The sequence below is a fragment of the Bubalus bubalis genome, chromosome 9 (assembly GCF_019923935.1).
Source record: "Bubalus bubalis isolate 160015118507 breed Murrah chromosome 9, NDDB_SH_1, whole genome shotgun sequence".
Classification (NCBI taxonomy): Eukaryota; Metazoa; Chordata; class Mammalia; order Artiodactyla; family Bovidae; genus Bubalus; species Bubalus bubalis.
Window position 1 is genome coordinate 109,741,446 of NC_059165.1, and position 23,582 is coordinate 109,765,027.

At 39.2% G+C, this 23,582-nt stretch overlaps 1 non-coding gene across 1 annotated transcript; it reads left to right on the forward strand.

The window, feature by feature from the left end:
- The first annotated feature begins 3,721 nt into the window (after window positions 1-3,721).
- LOC112587135 lies at window positions 3,722-3,840 on the forward strand. The gene has a single exon (XR_003111669.2). It is a non-coding gene; the product is annotated as a 5S ribosomal RNA (ribosomal RNA).
- The last annotated feature ends 19,742 nt before the right edge of the window (window positions 3,841-23,582 follow it).

Consider the following 23,582-nt stretch of genomic DNA (forward strand, 5'->3'; position numbering starts at 1 on the left):
TATACTACCCAAAGCAATTTATAGATTCAATGCAATCCCTATCAAGCTACCAACAGTATTCTTCACAGAGCTAGAACAAATAATTTCACAATTTGTATGGAAATACAAAAAACCTCGAATAGCCAAAGCGATCTTGAGAAAGAAGAATGGAACTGGAGGAATCAACCTACCTGACTTCAGGCTCTACTACAAAGCCACAGTTATCAAGACAGTATGGTACTGGCACAAAGACAGAAATATAGATCAATGGAACAAAATAGAAAGCCCAGAGATAAATCCACACACATATGGACACCTTATCTTTGACAAAGGAGGCAAGAATATACAATGGATTAAAGACAATCTCTTTAACAAGTGGTGCTGGGAAATCTGGTCAACCACTTGTAAAAGAATGAAACTAGACCACTTTCTAACACCATACACAAAAATAAACTCAAAATGGATTAAAGATCTAAACGTAAGACCAGAAACTATAAAACTCCTAGAGGAGAACATAGGCAAAACACTCTCTGACATACATCACAGCAGGATCCTCTACGACCCACCTCCCAGAATATTGGAAATAAAAGCAAAAATAAACAAATGGGACCTAATTAACCTTAAAAGCTTCTGCACATCAAAGGAAACTATTAGCAAGGTGAAAAGACAGCCTTCAGAATGGGAGAAAATAATAGCAAATGAAGCAACTGACAAACAACTAATCTCAAAAATATACAAGCAACTCCTACAGCTCAACTCCAGAAAAATAAATGACCCAATCAAAAAATGGGCCAAAGAATTAAATAGACATTTCTCCAAAGAACACATACAGATGGCTCTTGCTTCTTCTGTCTGCCCTCTGGTGGATGAAGCTAAGAGGCTTATGTAAGCTTCCTGATGGGAGGAACGGGCTGTGGAGAAAACTGGGTATTGCCCTCAGTTCAGTTCAGTTCAGTTGCTCAGATGTGTCCGACTCTTTGGACCCCATGAATTGCGGCACACCAGGTCTCCCTGTCCATCACCAACTCCTGGAGTTCACTCAAACTCATGTCCATTGAGTCAGTGATGCCATCCAGCCATCTCATCCTCTGTCGTCCCCTTCTCCTCCTGCCTCCAATCCCTCCCAGAATCAGAGTCTTTCCCAATGAGTCAACTCTTCGCATGAGGTGGCCAAAGTACTGGAGTTTCAGCTTTAGCATCATTCCTTCCAAAGAACACCCAGGACTGATCTTCAGAATGGACTGGTTGCATCTCCTTGCAGTCCAAGGGACTCTCAAGAGTCTTCTCCAACACCACACTTCAAAAGCATCAATTCTTTGGCGCCCAGCTTTCTTCACAGTCCAACTTTCACATCCATACATGACTGCTGGAAAAACCATAGCCTTGACTAGACGGACTTTTGTTGGCAAAGTAATGTCTCTGCTTTTGAATATGCTATCTAGGTTGGTCATAACTTTCCTTCCAAGGAGTAGGCGTCTTTTCATTTCATGGCTGCAGTCACCATCCGCAGTGACTTTGGAGCCCCCAAAATAAAGTCTGACACTGTATCCACTGTTTCCCCATCTATTTGCCATGAAGTGATGGGACCAGATGCCATGATCTTCGTTTTCTGAATGTTGAGCTTTAAGCCAACTTTTTCACTCTCCTCTTTCACTTTCATCCAGAGGCTTTTTAGTTCCTCTTCACTTTCTGCCATAAGGGTGGTGTCCTCTGCATCTGAGGTTATTGATATTTCTCCTGGCAATCTTGATTCCAGCTTGTGCTTCTTCCAGCCCAGCATTTCTCATGATGTACTCTGCATATAAGTTAAATAAGCAGGGTGACAATATACAGCCTTGAGGTACTCCTTTTCCTATTTGGAAGCAGTCTGTTGTTCCATGTCCAGTTCTAACTGCTGCTTCCTGACCTGCATATAGGTTTCTCAAGAGGCAGGTCCGGTGGTCTGGTATTCCCATCTCTTTCAGAGTTTTCCACAGTATATTGTGATGCACACAGTCAAAGACTTTGGCATAGTCAATAAAGCAGAAATAGATGTTTTTTCTGGAACTCTCTTGCTTTTCTGATGATCCAGTGGATGTTGGGAATTTGATCTCTGGTTCCTCTGCCTTTTCTAACACCAGCTTGAACATCTGGAAGTTCATGGTTCACGTATTGCTGAAGCCTGGCTTGGAGAATTTTAAGCATTACTTTACTAGCATGTGAGATGAGTGCAATTGTGCGGTAGATTGAGCATTCTTTGGCATTGCCTTTCTTTGGGATTGGAATGAAAACTGACCTTTTCCAGTCCTGTGGCCACTGCTGAGTTTTCCAAATTTGCTGGCATATTGAGTGCAGCACTTTCACAGCATCATCTTTCAAGATTTGAAATAGCTCCACTGGAATTCCATCACCTCCACTGGCTTTGTTCATAGTGATGCTTTCTAAGGCCCACTTGACTTCACATTCCAGGATTTCTGGCTCTAGGTCAGTGATCACACCATCGTGATTATCTTGGTGGTGAAGATCTTTTTTGTACAGTTCTTCTGTGTATTCTCGCCACCTCTTCTTAACATCTTCTGCTTCTGTTAGGTCCCTACCATTCTGTCCTTTATCGAGCCCATCTTTGCATGAAATGTTCCCTTGGTATCTCTAATTTTCTTGAAGAGATCTCTAGTGTTTCCCATTCTGTTATTCTCCAATTTTACTCAGTAAAACTTTAATTTGATTATCTGCTGATGGGTGGGGCTGTACTCCCTCCCTGTTAGTTGTTTGGCTCATGCCAGTGGTTACCTCCCAGGAGTGCTGCTGCCAGTGTCCTCCTGCAAGTCACTGCTGACCCATGCCTCCACAGGAGACCCTCTAACACTGTCAGGGAGGTATTTTTCAGTCTCCTGAAGCATCACTGCTTCTTTCCTCTGAGTCCTGTTGTGGACAAGGTTTTGTTTATACTCTCCAAGAGTGGAATCTCTGTTTTCCCCAGTCCTGTGGAAGTCATGCAATCAAATCTCACTGGCCTTGAAGGTAAGTCAGACTCTCTGGGAATTTCTAGTTTCTTTGCTGGATCCCCAGGCTGGGAAGCCTTACTTGAACCTTCACAACAGAAACATGTGCACCTTCACAACAGTGAGAGAACCTCTTTGGTTTATTTTTCTCCAGTTTGTGGGCCACCTTCCCAGTGGGTGTGTGATTTGATTGTATCATGATTGTGCCCTTCTACAGTCTTGTTGAAGCTTCTTTTTTTCCTTGGACACGGAATATCTTTTTTCTGGTAGGTTCCAGCACCCTCCTGTCAATGACTGTTCAACAGCTAGTTGTGATTTTGGTGGCCTCACAGGAGATGAGTGCACATCCTTCTACTCTGTAATCTTGAATCAATCTCTTTTTGTGGTTTTGATCGATATTTCACTCATGGTTAGTGATGTTCAACCTCTTTTCTTGTACTTATGGCCATTTGTACATATTTGGAGAAATGTCTATTTAAGTCCTTTGCCCATTTTTAAAAATTGAGGTTTTTTTTTCTTCTTCCCTTTTACCCTTTTTTTCTGATATGTTTCTTTGGCAGAGAAGAAACAAACTCTGACTCCATGTTGGAAACCGTTTTTATTGCTTTTCATTACCTTTGTTATTATAATCATACATAATTGCCTGCCTCAGAGGACCCTGACCTGTTACCTGAACTTAAACTAAAGTGCCTTTGTTCAGCTCACAGAGAGATAATCTGACCTTGCCCACCTGTGAATAGAATACATTAACACACCCCAAAGTCTATGGCCATACCAGCGTGAACGCACCCGATCTCGTCTGATCTCGGAAGCTAAGCAGGGTCGGAACTGGTTAGTACTTGGATGGGAGACCGCCTGGGAATACCAGGTGCTGTAGGCTTTTGGGGTTTCCCTAGTGGCTCAGAGGTTAAAGCGTCTGCCTACAATGTGGGAGACCTGGGTTCGATCCCTGGGTTGGGAATATCCCTTGGAGAAGGAAATGGTAACCCACCCCAGTATTCTTGCCTGGAGAATCCCATGGATGTAGAAGCCTGGTAGGCTAGAGTCCATGGGGTCGCAAAGAGTTGGACATGACTGAGCGACTTCACTTCAACTTCCAAAGACTAGAAATGTTTTGCAAGACTGAAGATCCTTTCACTTTACTTCCCCACTGCCTCTCCTTCTCTATTCTGCCTTTTGACTTTGATTCCTCCTTATAGCCTCTCTCCTTGGCCCTGAAAAAGAACGTGGCTTCCAAACCCCAACAAGATGGTTACTTTGAGACATTAGTCTACCATCTTCTCTGTTAGCTGGTCCAAATAAAGTCATATGCCTTCCCTCAACACCTTGTCCCTTGGATTTATTGGCCTCTTGTGCAGTGAGCAGAGTGAGCTTGCACTCAGTAACATTGTTTTTGAAAATATGTATGTTTGTATTTAGTTGGCTGCACTGGATCTTAGTTGTGGCACACTGAGTCTTCGATCTTCCTTGTGGCATGTGTGTCCTTTTTTTAGTTGTGTATGTGAGATCTTTTATTTGTGATGTGTGGAGTCTTTTGTTGCAGCGTGTGCAATCTTTAGTTACTGCATATGAACTCTTAGTTGTGGCTTGTGGGATCTAGTTTCCTGACAAGGGCTTAGTCCTGGGCCCCTTCTACACTTGGGAGTATGATGTCCTAGTCAGTGAGCCAATAGGGAATTCCCCCTAGTGAATTTCCATTCAGTTCAGTTAACTTGCCCAGTCATGTCCAACTCTTTGCGACCCCATAGTCTGCAGCACGCCAGGCTTCCCTGTCCATCACCACCTCAGAGAGCTTGCTCAAACTCATGTCCATCAAGTCGGTGATGCCATCCAAAGATCTCTTCCTCTATTGACCCTTTTTCCTCCTACCTTCAATCTGTCCCAGCATCAGGGTCTTTTCCAATGAGTCAATTCTTTGCATCCAGCGGCCAAATTGTTGGAGTTTCCAGCTTCAGCATCAGTCCTTCCAATCAATATTCAGAATTGATTTCCTTAGGATTAACTGGTTTGATCTCCTTGCAGTCCAAGGGACTCTCAAGAGTCTTCTCCAACACCTCAGTTCAAAAAGCATCAATTCTTCTGTGCTCAGCTTTATTCACAGTCCAACTCTCACATCTATACATGACCACTGGAAAAACCATAGCCTTGATTAGACGGACCTTTGTTGGCAAAGTAATGTCTCTGCTTTTTAATATGCTATCTAGGTTGGTAGTGCCTGGATAATAGGACTTTTCCTTAAGGAAGCTAACAAAAATCTTAGTGTTCCTTGGTGGATTTGCTATTGGTATCTTAAAAAAACAAAACCAAAAACAAACAACTGAGGTAACATTTGCATATAATAAAATACACAGATTTTAAGTGTATCAATTAAGCATCAATTCTCTGGTGCTCAGCTTTCTTTATTGTCCAGCTCTCACATCCATACATACATGACTATTGGAAAGACCATAGCTTTGACTATATGGACCTTTGTCTGTAAAGTAGTGTCTCTGCTTTTTAATATGCTGTCTAGGTTGGTCATAGCTTTTCTTCCAAGTAGCAAGTGTCTTTTAATTTTTTAATCACTGCAGTCACCATCTGCAGTGATTTTGGAGCCTGAGAAAATAATATCTGTCACTCTTTACACTGTTTCCCCATCTATTTGCCATGAAGTGATGGGACCAGATGCCATAATCTTAGTTTTCTGAATGTTGAGTTTTAAGCCAACATTTTCAGTCTCCTCTTTCACTTTCATCAAGAGGCTCTTTAGTTCTTTTTCTGCCATAAGTGTGGTGTCATCTACATGTCTGAGGTTATTGATATTTCTCCATAAAATCTTGATTCCAGCTTGTGCTTCATCCAGTCCAGCATTTTACAAGATGTACTCTGCATATAAGGTAAATAATCAAGGTAACAATATACAGCCTTGACCTACTCCTTTCCCAATTTGGAACCAGTCTGTTGTTCCATGTCTGGTTCTAACTGTTGCTTCTTGACCTGCATACAGGTTTCTCAGGTAAGGTGGTCTGGTATTCCCATCTCTTGAAGAATTTTCCACAGTTTGCTGTGATTCACATGGTCCAAGGCTTTAGCATAGTCAATGGAGCAGAAATAGATATTTTTTCTGGAATTCTCTTGTTTTTTTTTTTTTCTATGATCCAACGGATGTTGGCAATTTGATCTCTGGCTCCTCTGCCTTTTCTAAATCCAAGTTGAATGTCTGGAAGTTCTCAGTTTATGTACTGTTTAAGCCTGGCTTGGAGAATTTTGAGCATTACTTTGCTAGCGTGTGAGATGAGTGCAATCTGCGGTAGTTTGGACAAACTTAGCATCATCTTATATGGGTACTGGAATGAAAACTGACCTTTTCCAGCCTTGTGGCCACTGCTGAATTTTCCAAATTTGCTGACATACTGAGTGCAGCACTTTAACAGCATCATCTTTCAGGATTTGAAATTGCTCAGCTGGAATTTCATCACCTCCACTAACTTTGTTTGTAGTGATACTTCCTAAGGCCCACTTGACTTTGCACTCCAGGATGCCTTGCTCTAGGTGAGTGATCATACCATTGTGGTTATCTGAGACATTAAGATCTTTTTTGTATAGCTCTTCAGTGTATTTTTGCCACCTTTTCTTAATATTTTCTGCTTCTGTTAGGTCCGTACCACTTCTGTCCTTTATTGTGCCTATCTTTGCATGAAATGTTCCCTTGTTATCGCTAATTTTCTTGAAGAGATCTCTAGCCTTTCCCATTCTATTGTTTTCCTCTATTTCTTTGTATTGACAACTTAGGAAGGCTTTCTTATCTCCTCTTGCTATTCTTTGGAATTCTGCATTCAGATGGATATATCTTTCCTTTTCTCCTTCGCCTTTTGCTTCTCTTCTTTTCTCAGCTATTTGTAAGGCCTCCTCAGACAAGCATTTTGCCTTTTTGCATTTCTTTTTCTTGGAGATGGTCTTTATCACTTCCTCCTGTACAATTTATGAACCTCTGTCCATAGTTCTTCTGGCACTCTATCACATCTAATCCCTTGAATCTATTTGTCACTTCCACTGTATAATCATAAGAGATTTTGCTTAGGTCATACCTGAATGGGCTGCTGCTGCTGCTGCTAAGTCGCTTCAGTCATGTCCGACTCTGTGCGACCCCATAGACGGCAGCCCACCAGGAGCCCCCGTCCCTGGGATTCTCCAGGCAAGAACACTGGAGTGGGTTGCCATTTCCTGCTCCAATGCATGAAAGTGAAAAGTGAAAGTGAAGTCGCTCAGTCGTGTCCGACTCTTCACCCATGGACTGCAGCCCTCCATCCATGGGATTTTCCAGGCAAGAGTACTGGAGTGGGGTGCCATTGCCTTCTCTGACCTGAATGGTCTAGCGGTGTTCAATTTTAGTCTGAATTTTGCAATAAGGAGTTCACAATCTGAGCCATAGTCACCTCCAGGTCTTGTTTTTGCCGACTGTATAGAGTTTCTCCATCTTCAGCTGCAAAAAATATAATCAATCTGATTTCAGTATTGACCACCTGGTGATGTCCATGTATAGAGTCATCTCTTGTGGTGTTGGAAGAGGGTGTTTGCTATGACCAATATGTTCTCTTGGAAAAACTCTGTTAGCCCTTGCTCTGCTTCATTTTGTACTTCAAGGCCAAATTTGCCTGTTACTCCAGGTATCTCTTGACTTCCTACTTTTGAAATCCAGTCCCCTATGATGAAAAGGACATTTTTGGTTGATGTTAGTTCTAGAAGGTTTTGTATGTCTTCATAGTACCATTCAACTTTAGCTTCTTCAGCATAGTGGCTGGGGCATAGACTTGGATTACTGTAATATTGAATGGTTTGCCTTGGGAATGAATAGAGATCATTCTGTCATTTTTGAGACTGCATCCAAGTACTGCATTTCTTACTCTTTTGTAGACTATTATGGCTACTCCATGTCTTGTAAGGGATTCTTGCCCTCAGTAGTAAATATAATGGTTATTTGAATTAAATTCACCCATTCCAGTCCATTTTAATACAGTGATTCCTAAAATGTCAATGTTCACTTTTGTCATCTCCTGTTTGACCACTTCCAATTTGCCTTGATTCATGGACATAACATTTCAGGTTTCTATGTAGTATTGTTCTTTACAGCATCTGGCTTTAACTCCATCACCATTCACATCCACAACTGGGTGTTGTTTTTGATTTGCATCAAGCAAAGTGAAAGAAAGTGATTTTGTTGGATAGTTTCTATTGTAGTTTTTCAAGTTTCTTGTTTTTTTTTTTTCAAGTTTTTCTTCTGCTAATCTTCTATTTAACACTTCCAGTGAATTGTTTATTTCTGATGTTGTAATTATAACTCCAGGATACCATTTGATATTTTTGTATATCTTCTTACTATATGTTCATTTTGTTCATTTGTTTTCCTTTAAGATTCTTCAACATATTTATAACTTTTAAAGTCATTGTCCACTAATCCCATCATCTCTTTAATTATGGTTTTGTTTCTGTTGACTGGTTTTTCTCTTGGTTTTGTGTCACATTTTCCCAGCTTCTTTGCTTATCTAATAATTTTTATTAGATTTTAGACATTTTAAATGTTATATCTATGAATATCTAGGCTTCCCTGGTGGCTCAGCTGATAAAGAATCTGCCTGCAATGCAGGAGGCCTGGGTTTGATCCCTGAGTTGGGAAGATCCCCTGGAGAAGGGAAAGGCTACCCACTCCAATATTCTGGCCAAGTCCTTATGAAAGGTAAATGCAGCTTAACACTCAACAGAAAACTTGAGGTGACTCATTTACAAATTTCTGGAGTACTTTTTATGTATAACATAATCTTATCCTGAACTTTGTACTATAAATTCCAGCTGCCTTGGCCCCCCTAATTCTAAGATATGTTTCCTTATCTCAGCAGGTCTATTAAGCCTTATTTGGGTTTCTTCTCCTTGTGCCATGATATAGAAATTTGAAATTTTAGTATGATGGTTGGACAATTTGTAGAACTCACTTTGATTTCCAATACCTGAAAAACATTGTTTGACAAATTTTGTATGGTTTTCTAATTGTTTATAGTCAGAGGGAAAATTAGTCATGGTGAAAGTAGTCTTCCAATTTTGGTTGAACTTACCTTTATGTGTATACTTGTTATTTAGATATTGTCTGTTTTAAACTCTGTTCAGTTCTTTTGTCAGTTATTTTTTATGTGATTGTCTTTTTGTTTTTAATCTGTAGAATTTCTTTATGTAGGATACCTTTGCTAGACATTTATTGCAAATATCATCTACTCCGTGACTTATTTTTGCATTACTTTAGTGCTTTTTTTCATAAAAAAATTTATTTAAGTTAGTCCCCTGAATCTTTTTTATAAATTTATTTATTTTTAATTGAAGGATAACTGCTTTACAGAATTGACTTTTACACTATCTTTGATAAATATAAGTTATTTAAAAGAATTTTAGTGGAGTATGGAAGCTATTACTTTTTACATAGTTCCTTTTATAATTTTTCCTTTTGTGCACGTTTGTGTATTCTCTTTTCAAAATTTCCTGCTTACTCCAAAGTCATAAAGATATTTTTCTCCACTTTTTCCATTACAGTACACTAATTTTCCTTTTTACATTTAGATTGACTACCTACCTAGAATTGATTTGTGCATAGTATAAGACTGATATCAAGATTTTTTGGATTGCTATTTCATTGATTTAGCATAATTTATGTAAATAACCAACTTTTCTCACTACATTTCAGATGCACATTTGTTATAATCCATGTCGCCTTATATGGATTAGTCTGTTTCTAGACTGTTATGATTCATTTTTCTACTTGCCCATTTTGCACAATGCCACACAATTTTAGTTACAGTGGTTTTATAATAACTTTTAATATGTAGTCATGTTAGTTCATGAAATTTATGCTTCTTTTCCTAAAGTGTGCTGCTTTTTATTGGCTTTTTTCATTTCCATATTAATTATAGGATCAGATTGTCTATTTTCAGAAATGAAAAATATGCTAGTACTTTGATTGAAATTATACTGAGCAATTATCATCTTAATAGTTTCACTCAGGAATATCTTATGTCCATCCATTTATCTAGTTTCTCTTTTATTTATATGTATAATATTTTATAGTTTTGATTTACTTTATTGTAATTCAGATCATAGCGTTTTATAATTTACAGTATTATTTCTTCTTTGAACTATGGGTTATTTAGAAATACGTTGTTTAATTTAAAAATACTTGGTGATTTTTTATTTATAGTTTAAAATTATGTTATAAGAGAATGTATTCTTACTGAGTTCAATCCAATGAAATTTGTTGAAGCTTGCTTTTAGGCCGAGCATGTGGCCTATCATGGTAAACTTACCAGTCTTGAAAAGGTTGCTTGGTGTAGCGTGGTGCTGTACATGGTACCTAAATCAAGCAGTTTAATCATGCTCTCCAAGCCTTCTATATCCGTAACCTTCTATTTGTTTGTTTTCTTGTTCTGAAAGAGGTATGCTAAAATTGTTAATTTTTGTTTCACATAATTTCAATATATATTATTATATGTTTATGTATCTTCTTTGTATGAGTTAATGAAATTGGGTTTTTTAACTTTTTAATGGACTAATCAAGTATTTTATTTTTTTTCTCTTCAATTAATGTGAAGTTTGCAAAGGTGGCTACTATCCTTTACTTCTCTCTGGATCTATGCCCTTTACAATGTGCCTTGGCAGCTTCTATCATCAATTTTATGTATTTTGAAGTAATATTGTTAGAAGCATGCAAATTTAAGACTGCTTATATCTTCTTATGGAATTGATCCTTTTAGCTGTATGTAATATTTGTAACTTTTATCTCTTGTAATACAACTTACTTAAAGCACACTTTGTCTGACTTTATCATAGCCACACCAGTTTTGTTGTTGTTGTTGTTGTTTTGTTTTTGTGTCGTTTATCTTTTATTATGTTTTTCCTTCCAATCCATAATCAATTCTGTTTTAATTCGCCATATAGGTTCTTAAAACTCAACATGCCATACAAAATTCCGCAATTAAAATCACAGAGTATATCGGGGAAATGGGACCACGTATTCAGGGAAGCACACTGACTGAAACTGCTCACCCTGACCGGGCACAATAGTAACCATTTGCACGAATTGTTTTAAAAGTTCCATATTGCTTATCTGCAGGTGGCAAGAGATGTCTATAAGCTCACCCCTTTTGCCCCCCTCTTCTGCCTTCTTCTCCCTCTTCTTTTAATCTGCCTTCCTTTCCTCCCTTTGAAATCTTTGAAGACCTGAGATATATTCATTGATTTTGTTAGTACTTGGATATGAAGTTCTGTGTATCTATAGGAGGTTTTCTGAGAGACTGTAATCTTGTATTTAAGGGAGTGTCTGATTAGGACTGCCAGGTTTATGTGTGTGTTTTATGCTTTGTATTCTGTGTTGTGATTTGTGATGGCCATTTTGCTTTATGTGGCCACCATTTGGCTTAGACATGCTGCCATTATTTTTAGAACTTGAGACCTGGGCTCAGGAATACTTATCTAGACTATCTCCAACTCCTGAGACTGAGGAAAAATGTGAAGAAGCCTGTAAACATTTTATTTATTCTAATTGCTATTTATAAACTAGTAAATTTATATTGTATATCTAATTCACGACTAAGTTTAGAAAATGAAGCTAAATCTCTGGTTGTGTCTGTCTGGATATGTGTATGTCTCACTATGTGTCTTTGGATAATATTGCTGTTGTTAATTTATAAATGAGTCCTATTTAATTGACTTACAGTAAAGTTCATTCAGTTCAGTTCAGTCTCTCAGTTGTGTCCGACTCTTTGTGACCCCATGAATTGCAGCACTCCAGGACTCCCTGTCCATCACCAACTCCCAGAGTTTACTCAAACTCATGTCCATTGAGTCGGTGATGTCCATTGAGTCAGTGATGCCATCCAGCCATCCCATCCTCTGTCGTCCTTTTCTCCTCCTGCCCCCAATCCCTCCCAACATTAGGGTCTTTTCCAATGAGTCAACTCTTTGCATGAGGTGGCCAAAGTATTGGAGTTTCAGCTTTAGCATTAGTCCTTCCAATGAACACCCAGGCCTGATCTCCTTCAGAATGGACTGGTTGGATCTCTTTGCAGTCCAAGGGACTCTCAAGTCTTCTCCAACACCACAGTTCAAAAGCATCAATTCTTCGGCTCTCAGCTTTCTTCACAGTCCAACTCTAACATCCATACATGACCACAGGAAAAACCATAGCCTTGACTAGACTGACCTTTATTGGCAAAGTAATGTCTCTGCTTTTTAATATGCTGTCTATAAGGACTTACAAATCAAACAATTCCAAATTAAGCTAGATGAATTTCATGTTCATGTGAACTAGGAAGTATTCAGTATTAAATTAGTACCTGGTAATATAGACATGTCTTTAGAGCCATCAATAAGTATAATACTTCTGTTGTACCTAGACTTACTAGAGGTCAAATATGACTGTATTCTATCTGTTACAAGTCTGTCAACAAGGAAAGGAACTCAATGTGGAATAAAACTTTTCAAGGAAGTGTTTTCAGTAAAAGAAGGTGTGAGAAATGAAAAGTTACTGAAATGAGTGAGTTATACATGATCAGGATTCTCTAAGATTGAATTGCATTTATTTGGGTAAAAGGATTTTGCTAGGAATGGCACAGCCATAGGAAAGTTAGTCAGAGCCAACTAGGTCCAAGATGGCAGAGTTGACTTTCACTAGACCTGGAGTCTCAGTATATACCCCCATTACAACATATCAGCAAACTAAGTGACACACCCACTAGCATTGGCTAAATCTGACTGAATGTTCTAAACCCTTTTGATTTTTTGGATAAAAATTCCTAAGTCAAATTATATTGCAGTTCTTTTGACCTCAGCTAACTTTGGGATGCTTCAAAGAGCCCCTGAAACATCTCAAAGAGAGATACTAAACTAATTGTGTTTATTTGGTTGGTTAAATTACATGGGAAGTATTATCAAAAGAGTAATAAATTATCTCAGGTTATATTATATGGTAAATATCACTAATATAGATATATTAGAAATTATATAGAGTTACTAAAATTCTGATATGTTCTGGTATTCTAATGGGAAACCTGATGACTTCGCAAAGGGTAACAAAATGACTGAATTAACTGGCAAGTGTGCTTATAACTTTTATGGTTTCTATCTGAAAAGTTACAGGTTTGAATCTGTGTTTTTCAGGAGTAGGGAAAACCTTCCCCTCAAACTAATTATGACAGTTATTTGGTAAAATTAAATTTTATAAAAAAATTGAAACATTTATCTTTTCTATCTGACCCTGGAGGTTGGAAACTCTTAGATTTCTCATAACTTTATTAGATAAATTAGAAAGATTATCTCACTAACAAGTACAAAAATCTCAAGGAATTTTTGATAACTTGAGAAGGGAGGGATTAGCCTAACAAATCTATGATAAGCTTTTGGCATGACTTTCTTAGCTGTGAAAGGTTTTATTTTAAAAGTTCAGTCTGAGACTCTATAAAAGTTTCAGCAAAGCAAAAAAGTCTATGATCAGTTAGTGAAGTGAAGTGATCATTTATGGTTATATAAATCATCAGGCCAAGTGTATTGAGACCAGACCTATTTTGCAAACAAGCTAGTTTTAATTTGGTTGTATTTGGTAAAAATGAGGGTGATTTTAGGGAGAAAAATATGTTTCACTGAATGATAAATCCCAATTTGTTAGTGGAGGTCTGTATCTGCGAAGACTCATTTCCTGGATAGTTCTTTGCTGTTATGGGATATTAATGTAAAATTTAATTAAATTCTTAAAGAGCACCCTAAGTTTGTTTCTGAAGCTTATTTCAGTAATCTGTCTTTGGATGATGATCAGATGCCTCATGACCTGCAACCAGGACTGGAAAAAGACATAGTTTAAGGGACTATCTCCAACCTGGATGGAAGGAACTTTTTATCAGGTACTCTTAACTAATTCATGCACAGAAAAATTGAAGGGAAATCGACTCTTAGATTAATTCCCACTTCCAAAGGCCCCTACACTGGACTTCCTTATAGAGTGAACAGCTGACCTGATCACACCTTAGAAAGATGCTCAAACAGAAGAAACTGCATTATACTAGGACAATACAATGATGACATCAGAAGTAGACAGGTGGTCCAAGATCCTCGACATGACTTGAATGATCATTTATAATGTTTTCTTCACTTCTTGGACCTTTTCATATGAATCAAATGTTTTTCTATCATAGGTATGACACTATGCTAGTTTTAGAGATCAACCCAGTTGTTGGGTTTGTGGCCAATTACCTGTGTCTAGTTCTAGGTTATCTTGGTGAACTTCTTTACTCTGAAACTCTAATTGGTTGGCCCCGAGGAAATTTACTTTAAAAAGAAAATTATAGTTCATGTTCAGGTCACTATTGATATTCCTCTTACCTGGTTAATTCGGAATAGTGTGTTCTGACCCTGGTCATAGATTTAGGTTTTCTTTTCAGTTCAGTTCAGTTGCTCAGTCATGTCTGACTCTTTGCGACCTCATGAATCGCAGCACGCCAGGCCTTTCTTTTAGGGTCATTCAAACTCAACCAGAGTGATAAGCTAAGTCTCAATAAAAAAACTGTAACCTCTCATCTATTAAAAGGAAAACTCTCATAACTGTAGGATGGAATTATGTAGATAATACCTGGCTATGGTAACTTAAGTTTAAAGTCCCTCTATTTTAAAAACAATTAAATCATACTAAGGATAATCAGTCTAGTAACACTAAGAAACTGGGCTATGTGCCTTATAGACAGTGCCAATGTATAATTTCCCTGGAAGATAAGGATTGGAACAGAATAGACTAAGTCAGATGACCTGGGATATTACTGGGCTGCACCTAATGAAAGTTATTGGCTTAATTCTTACTTAAGACTTTACTAATACTGCTAGCTATGTTATTTGTATTTCATCTGTTTTACAGAATTGCTGTTTCTTACACTGCCAAATGTGTGACTGAGTCTCTGATAAAATAATATAGTGTTCCATATGAGATCAATGATGATGACAGTGTAATTCTAGATTTGGGAAGAAGCAACAAGAAGGAATGTTTTCCTGGACTAAGAGGCCAGTAAGACAAGTGGTCCAGAGAATTTTGGATATTGTTTCATGGCCTAGTCCAGTAACAGCACTTTGAGGCCTGCCAACAAAATCTTTGCCAGACCTGAGAATCAACATTCTCAGCACTGTGGGATGAAATGGTCATGAAAACCAGCCCCCGACCCCAAATCATGATCAAGTTTATGACCAAGAAAGGGCCCTCCCAACTGGAAACTGACACTTGCCATCTACCTCTATAAATATTAAATCATGGCCACTACAGCTTCTACCTTCAACACCTCTGAAAGGAGTGCAGGGTGGAAATCAGGAATGAAGCACTCTGTACTCTGGGGAAAATGGGCAGAACTGGCCTTCAGATGGTTAGATTTTTTTCAGTGGAATATTTTATGAGTCCCAATTCTTGCATCTTCTCCTACCTAGAGGAACACTGACATCGTTAATGGTGACATCTGCTTTGATTATTACAGAGAATATTACAATTAAAAGTCAAAATAGAGTAGCTATGTTTCAGATATCCAAGGAAATAACTAGGTGACCCTATCGGTGTAATTTCAGATTAGTCCTTGTATTGCTAAGAACTTGATCTGAGCTGTGTCAGACTTGGATGCCACAGTCTCAAAACAAAATGTCAGCTGGCAGCTAGTAACCCCAACCTTACTTTCTGTAAAGCTAGGCAACTGGCTACCCAGCTACAAGTCTCCCCAAAGTCCCAGGTCCAGACTGGGTTTCAGGCTTATTTTTCTGAAAATAAATGAGATTTATTTCATCTATTAAAATTCCAGTTGTTACTCTTCCAACTACTTCTAATTGGTCTATTATATCAAAATGGCAGACCAAGGGGCTGAGATTTAAATCATGCAAGTCTCCAATCTAGGACTTGAAACTCATAAATGCTTCCAGTTGAGTGTCTAGTCTCCAAACTGAGGCAGCCCTATGCCACATTTTGACAGGAAGTTACCAGATTCATAGTTGCCCAGTTCCCTGAATTAAAACTGATCAGGACTCTGTGGGGCTCTAGAGTACAGATCCTTTCTGTGTTCCTCATTTCTTATTCGTGGGATATAGGCTTCATTCAGCCTCCTTGACCTTCCATGAGTTCCAAAGGGTGGAGTCAAACAGTTGCCAATCAGAAAAGGAGGAGATACAGAAACAGGAGGGACAATCAAATGGTGGTACAGCCTTGGGGCAAGATCCTGGTTCTTACTTAAGCAATATACATAACAATATCTTTGAGTTCTTCTGCAGAACTGGGGCCACACCCAGGTGGAATATGATAACTTCAGGCTGAGCACAAGATTCCTGGAGCACCACTCTGTTGTCTCACCACCAAGCAATCTGAAGAAAACCACACACATTGCAGCCCTCATCCTGAAATTTGCCTTCTGTTTCTGAAGCCCGATGATGATCATCCTGTTAGGTCTCCTGTTTGGCCCCTGTCTCATCTATGACAGGGTCCAACAATTTCAGGCTAAACTGCTATTACTAGGAGGGTGCATGCTGGATTCAGGGTGAATACCTTGACTTAGATCAGGTAGAGAGAGACTTCTGCTCTGCTAGGCAAGATTACACCCAGGCACAGCAGGAAGAAATTACAGAATGAGACCTCCATCCCAATTCCCAAGAACCATCTTGAGTATGACATCTCTCAGGGGGGAGTTGTTAGGTGAAGCACACTGACTGAAACTGTCTACCCTGACCAGGGATGATAGCAACAATTTGTGTGAGTTATTTTATAACAGGAGGCCCCATAAGGGGAAGCACACTGACTGAAACTGCCCAACCTGGCCAGGCACCATAGTAACCATTTGCATGAGTTGTTTTATGACAGGAGGTCCTGGTAAGGAGCACAGAACTAATAAGCCACCACCAACTCGAAGTGTTTGGGAAAGGTCAGAAGACAACACCACGTGTCTGACCACCTCCCAGAATCCTTCTTGTTGGCATCCATCTTGGCTGAGCAATGCATGCACCACCAGGAAGGACTCTGAGTCAGAATGATTGGTCAGAGACAACCCAGAAACTAACCCCATCACCATAAAGCCCAAGACTGCAAGACATGTGGCAGAGCAGCTTTCCTGGGTTCTCTCACTCTACTGGTTTCTGCCTGGGCACACCTTCCCAGTAAAATCTCTTCTTTGTCAGCTCATGTGTCTCCTCAGACAATTCATTTTTGAGTGTTAGACAAGAACCCACTCTTAGGCCCTGGAAGGTGTCCCCCTTCCTGCAACAGGGGCATAACATTAAAAAACTTCATTAGGGACACATGCAAAAGATGGGAACCTAGTAAATATTGTAACACAGATTCTCCTGTTATGACAGTATGAGGAGCTCTATGGACACTGGTGGAAATTATTTTAAAACAAACATTTAAAGTCTCTAAAATGGTTTGAAGCATACAGAAAAGGAAGAAATGTTTATTCAAGAAAATCTAAAGCTTAGTAAAAAATAGCGAGCATCTGTGGCATCTGAGTCAGAACCTGCTCCTTCCTTCCCATCCCCCAGCTCAGGGTGTTGAAAACTCCACTCCAGACAGGTACAGCCACACAAAAGGGCATCCTTTCCCTCAGCTCCTAATTGGAAACCCAGGAAGGGCAAGCAGGGGATCAGCATTTCTCATCTGGCCCTTAGATATCCATTGTAAAAGTTAATTCCTGGTGAATGTGGTCGAGAAGTGGGGGCTCCCATATTCTGTCAGTCTCCACTCACAGAAGAGAGGCTCTACTTTGAGTGTGGTCTACTGAAAATACGATGGCCCTGATTGCCCTCACCCCAGCTAGTATTTAAAGTGGAGATTCCATACCAGGAGAGGCAAACCAAGAAGGCCAGAGGCTGCAGCTTCCCCTTCTCTTTTATGGAACATCTCATTATTAAAACAGGTGTTTTTTCTCAGAGAGAAGCATGCCACTGTCCGCACCCCCAACTCTAGAGCTGTGGCTCAGAGGTTTTTCCCAGAGGGAGGAGTAGGTGTAAAACAGAATACTTTGAAGCTCTTCCAAAAGGAACTGAGCTTATTTGCAACAGAAAGCAGGATTGTTCAAGCCTAAGGACTGTTTAGCATTATGCTAAAAATAATGGAGGTTATGGTGAAAAACAATAAAAGGAAACATTGCTAGATTTATTAGAAAGTGAAAGTCGCTCAGTTGTGTCCTAATGTTTGTGACCCAGGCCAGGATACTGGAGTGGGTAGCCTTCCCCTTCTCCAGGGGATCTTCCCAACCAGGGATAGAACCCAGGGCTTCTGCATCACAAGCAGATTCGTCACCAGCTGAGCCACAAGGGAAGCCCCAAAATACTGGAGTGGGTGGCCTATCTCTTCTCCAGTGGATCTTCCCAACCCAGGAATTGAACTGGGGTCTCCTGCATTGCAGAAGGATTCTTTACCAACTGAGCTATCAGGGAAGCCTCTAGGTTTATTATAACTGTAAGCTAAACTGTAAGGTGTCTAGTTTACCAGAGAGAACCAAGAAATGAGTCTGCTAAGAAGAGCATTCTTAAGGTTCTTTGTTATCAGAACAAATCTCAAACACAGAATTTAAACTCTATCCTTGTAACAGAAACCTCAATTAAATTTGATCAGTCTGTGTAGCAGTTTAAATGCCTGGGCATCATTAACAACAACAGAGCAGTCACTCAGCTATTAGTGGAGCTTAACATCTGGGAGTGGACAGGGAGACAGAGAGGCAAAAATCACTCTGTCTTCCTGGGGTGACTGCACATGCTTAAGCCTGCACCTTCTAAAGCTTCACACTGCAGGGGATAAATTGACTTCACTAAAATAATTCAATGGGTCAGTAAACAAATAACAACAAGTCATGGGGAGGGGGAGGACAGAGACCAGTCCTCAGAATTTCTATAATATATTACCTAAAATATAGTGTGTGAACCGAGAACTTCCAGATGTTCAAGCTGGATTTACAAAAGACAGAGGAACCATATATCAAATTGCCAACATCCATTGGATCAGATAAAATTCAAGAGGGTTCCAGAAAATCATCTACTTCTGCTTTATTGATGACACCAAAGCCTTTGATTGCGTGAATCACAGCAAACTGTGGAAAATTCTTAAAGAGATGGGAATACTAGATTACCTTATCTGCCTACTGAGAAATCTGTATGCAGGTCATGAAGCAACAGTTAAAACCAGACATGGAACAATGGACTGCTGCCAAATTGGGAAAGGAGTACGTCAAGGTTGTATATTGTCATCCTGCTTATTTAACTTATATGCACAGTACATCATGTGAAATGCTGGGCTGGAATCAAGATTGCTGTGAGAAATATCAATAATCTCAGGTATGCAGATGATACCACCTTTACGGCAGAAAGTGAAGAGGGACCAAGGAGCCTCCTGATGAAAGTGAAAGAGGAGAGTGAAAAAGCTGACTTAAAACTCAACATTCAGAAAACTAAGATCATGGAAGAAAAGCAACGACCAACCTAGGTAGCATAATAAAAAGCAGAGACATTACTTTGGTGACAGAGTTTATAGTCAAAGCAATGTTTTTTTCCAGTAGTCATGTATGGATGTGAAAGTTGGACCATAAAGAAGGCTGAGTGCCAAAAAATTGATGCTTTTTAACTGTGATGTTGGAGAAGACTCTTGAGAGTTTCTTGGACTGTAAGGAGATCCAACCAGTCCATCCTAAAGAAAATCAGTCCTGAATATTCATTGGCAGGACTGATGCTGAAGCTGAAACTCCAACACTTTGGCCACCTGATGCAAAGAACTGACTCACTGGAAAAAACCCTGATGCTAGGAAAGATTGAAAGTAAGAGGAGAAGGGGATGACAGAGGGTGAGATGGTTGGATGGCATCACCGACTCGCTATACATGGGTTTGGGTGGACTCTGGGAGTTGGTGATGGACAGGGATGCCTGGTGTGCTGCAGTCCCTGGGGTTGCAAAGAGTCAGACACGACTGAGTGACTGAACTGAACTGAATTACCTAAAATATCTAGTTTCCAACAATAACAAAAAAAATTACAAGACATGGAAATAAAACAGGAAAATCTGACCTTTACCCGGAGAAAAAAGCATGAAACAGAAACTGCCTGGAGAAAGAATAGATGTCTGACTTGACAGACATAGACTTCATAGCAGTCATTATGAATATCTGCAAAGAACTAAAGGAAACCATGCTTAAAGTAAAGGAGATATCATGAAAATATCTCATTAAATAGAAGATATAAACAAGATGTAGAAGTGATTAAAAAGAATCAAATGGAAATTCTAGAGCAAAGTATAATAACTGAAATGAAAAATTCATCATAGTAGGCACAACAGTAAACTATCAGAAGAAAGAATTAGTGAGTTTGAATGCAGATTAATGGAAATTATATCAATAGAAGAATGAATATAAAAAAATAAAAATGAACGGAACTTCATAGAAATGTGGGACAACATTAAGTGCATAAACATATGTGTAATTTGACTGCCAGAAGGATAGAAGATAGCGAATCAGAAAAAATATTTGAAGAAACAATGGCTGAAAATTTTCCAAATTTGAGGGAAAACTTTACACATTTGAGAAGATCAAGGAATTGTTAGTAAGATAACCACAAAGAGATTCACGAGCAGACACAAAAATGCTGAAAGACAAAGGCAAAGAGAACATTTTTAAAGCAAGAAAATAAAAATAAATAAATACTTACAAGGTATCCTCAGTAAGATTTCTTTACTTCTCAGCAAAAACAATGGATGCTAGAAGACATTTGGATAATGTAATCTAAGTGTTCAATGAAATAAAAAGTCAACCAAGAATCATATATCCAAGAAAGTTATATTAAAAAAACTAAGAAATAATAAAGACATTCTCATACAAACAAAATCTGAGAGAATTTGTTGCCAGAAAACCCATCTTACAAGAAATACCAAAGGAAGCTCCTCAGACTGGAAGCAAGTAATCTCAGGTAGTAATTTAATTCCACATGAAAAAACAAAGAACACCAGTAAAAGTAATTATATTGAAGATAGTATAAATGCATATTTCCTTTTCTTTCTACTCCTAACAGACCTAAAATGCAATTGTATAAAATGATGTGTAAATATATTAGTGTTTTGAGCCTTTAAAATATAAAAACAATAGCTCAAAGGAGGAGTATGGGAACTGTGTTGGGCTAAGGAAATGACTCCAGATTTTAACTTGAAGCCTCAGGAACAAATGAAGAGAACCAGAAGTGATAAGGCTAATATGACAAAAGTTATTAACTGTATCTTTGATCTCCTTTCTTTTGTCAGTTTCTTTAAAGGACATAAAATTAAAGTAATAATTATACAATATATTGTATCTTAAATAGTTGTAGATGAAATTGTGTATAAAAGTAATACCACAAAAAGTGGGAAATAGGAATAGAGATGAGCTATATAGTAGTAACATTTCTATATCTCACTGAAATTAAGTTACAGTATATCTGAATAGATTCTGATTGACTAAGATGTATATGTAAGCCCAAGAGTAATCACTAGCTGCTGCTGCTGCTAAGTCGCTTCAGTCATGTCCGACTCTGTGCGACTCCATGGAGGGCAGTCCACCAGGCTCCCCCATCTCTGGGATTCTCCAGGCAAGAACACTGGAGTGGGTTGCCATTTCCTTCTCCAATGCATGAAAGTGGAAAGTGAAAGTGAAGTCGCTCAGTCGTGTCCAACTCTTAGCGACCCCATGGACTGCAGCCTATCAGGCTCCTCCATCCATGGGATTTTCCAGGCAAGAGTACTGGAGTGGGGTGCCATTGCCTTCTCCGGAGTAATCACTAAGTAAATAACAACAACAAAAAAAAAATAGTGCAAGAAAATCATTAAAGAACTCAAAATGTTACATAATGAAATAGCTGAGAAAACAAGAGAAGTAAAAGGCAAAGGAGAAAGGAAAAGATATACTCAACTAAATGAAGAGTTCCAGAGACTAGTAAGGAGAGATAAGAAAGGCTTCTTAAGTGAACAAATGCAGAGAAATACAGGAAAACAATAGGGAAAGACTAGAGATCTCTTCAAGAAAAGTGGAGATACTTTCGGAGGAGGTCCATGGGGTCGCTAAGAGTCGGACATGACTGAGCGACTTCGCTTTCACTTTTCACTTTCATGCATTGGAGAAGGAAATGGCAACCCACTCCAGTATTCTTGCCTGGAGAATCCCAGGGATGGGGGAGCCTGGTGGGCTGCCGTCTATGGGGTCGCACAGAGTCGGACACGACTGATGTGACTTAGCAGCAGCAGCAGCAAGGAAATATTTTGTGCAAAGATGGGCACAATAAAGGACAGAAATGGCAGGGACCTAACAGGAGCAGAAGAAATTGAGAAAAGGTGGCAAGAATACACAGAAGAACTGTACAAAAAAGATCTCAATGAACCAGATAACCACAATAGTGTGATCACTCACCTAGAGCCAGACATCCTGGAGTGTGAAGCCAAGCGGGCTTTAGACAGCATTTCTACGAACAAAGGTAGTGGAGATGATGGAATATCAGCTGAGCTATTTAAAATCCTAAAAGAGGATGCTGCTACAGAGTTGCACTCAATATGTCAGCAAATTTGGAAAATTCAGCAATGGCCGCAGGACTGGAAAAGGTCAGTTTTCATTCCAATACCAAAGAAAGGCAATGTCAAAGAATGTTCAGACTGCCACACAATTATGCTCATTTCACATCCTAGCAAGGTAATGCTCAAAATCCTTCAAGCTAGGCTTCAATAGTACATGAACTGAGAACTTCCAGATGTTCAAGCTGGATTTAGAAAAGACAGAGGAACCAGAGATCAAATTGCCAACATCCATTGGATCAGAGGAAAAGCAAAGGAATTCCCAAAAAAGTTCCAGTAAAAAAAAATTCTACTTCTGCTTCATTGACTATGTATGAGAAAGCGTTTGACTGTGAGGATCACAACAATGTGTAAAAAAGGAGATGGGGATACCAGACCATATCACCTGCCTCCTGAGAAACCTGTATGCAGGTCAAGAAGCAGCAGTTAGAACCAGACATGAAACAATGGACTGGTTTAAAATTGGGGAAGGAGTATGTCAAGGCTGCATACTGTCACCATGTTTATTTAATTTATATGCAGAATATATCATGTGAAATGCCAGGCTGGATGAACCACAATCTGGAATCAAGATTGCTGGGAGAAATCCAGCAATTCCAACAGAAATCCAGCAAATCCAACAACCTTTGATGTGCAGATGATACCACTCTAACAGCAGAAAGTGAAGAGGAACTAAAAAGCCTCTTGATGAGAGTGAAAGATGAGAGTTAAAAAGCTGGCTTAAAACTCAACATTCAAAAAACTAAGATCATGGCATCTGGTCCCATGCTCCTGCTGTTAAGTCACTTCAGTTGTGTCCGACTCTGTGTGACCCCATAGATGGCAGCCCATCAGGCTCCTCCATCCCTGGGATTCTCCAGGCAAGAACACTGGAGTGGGTTGCCATTTCTTTCTCCAATGCATGAAAGTAAAAAGTGAATGGCAAATAGATGGGGAAAAAGTAGAAACAGTGACAGATTTTATTTTCTTGGGTTCCAAAATCACTTCAGATGGTGACTGCAGCTTTGCAATGTATGAACATACATTGAGATGGTAAAG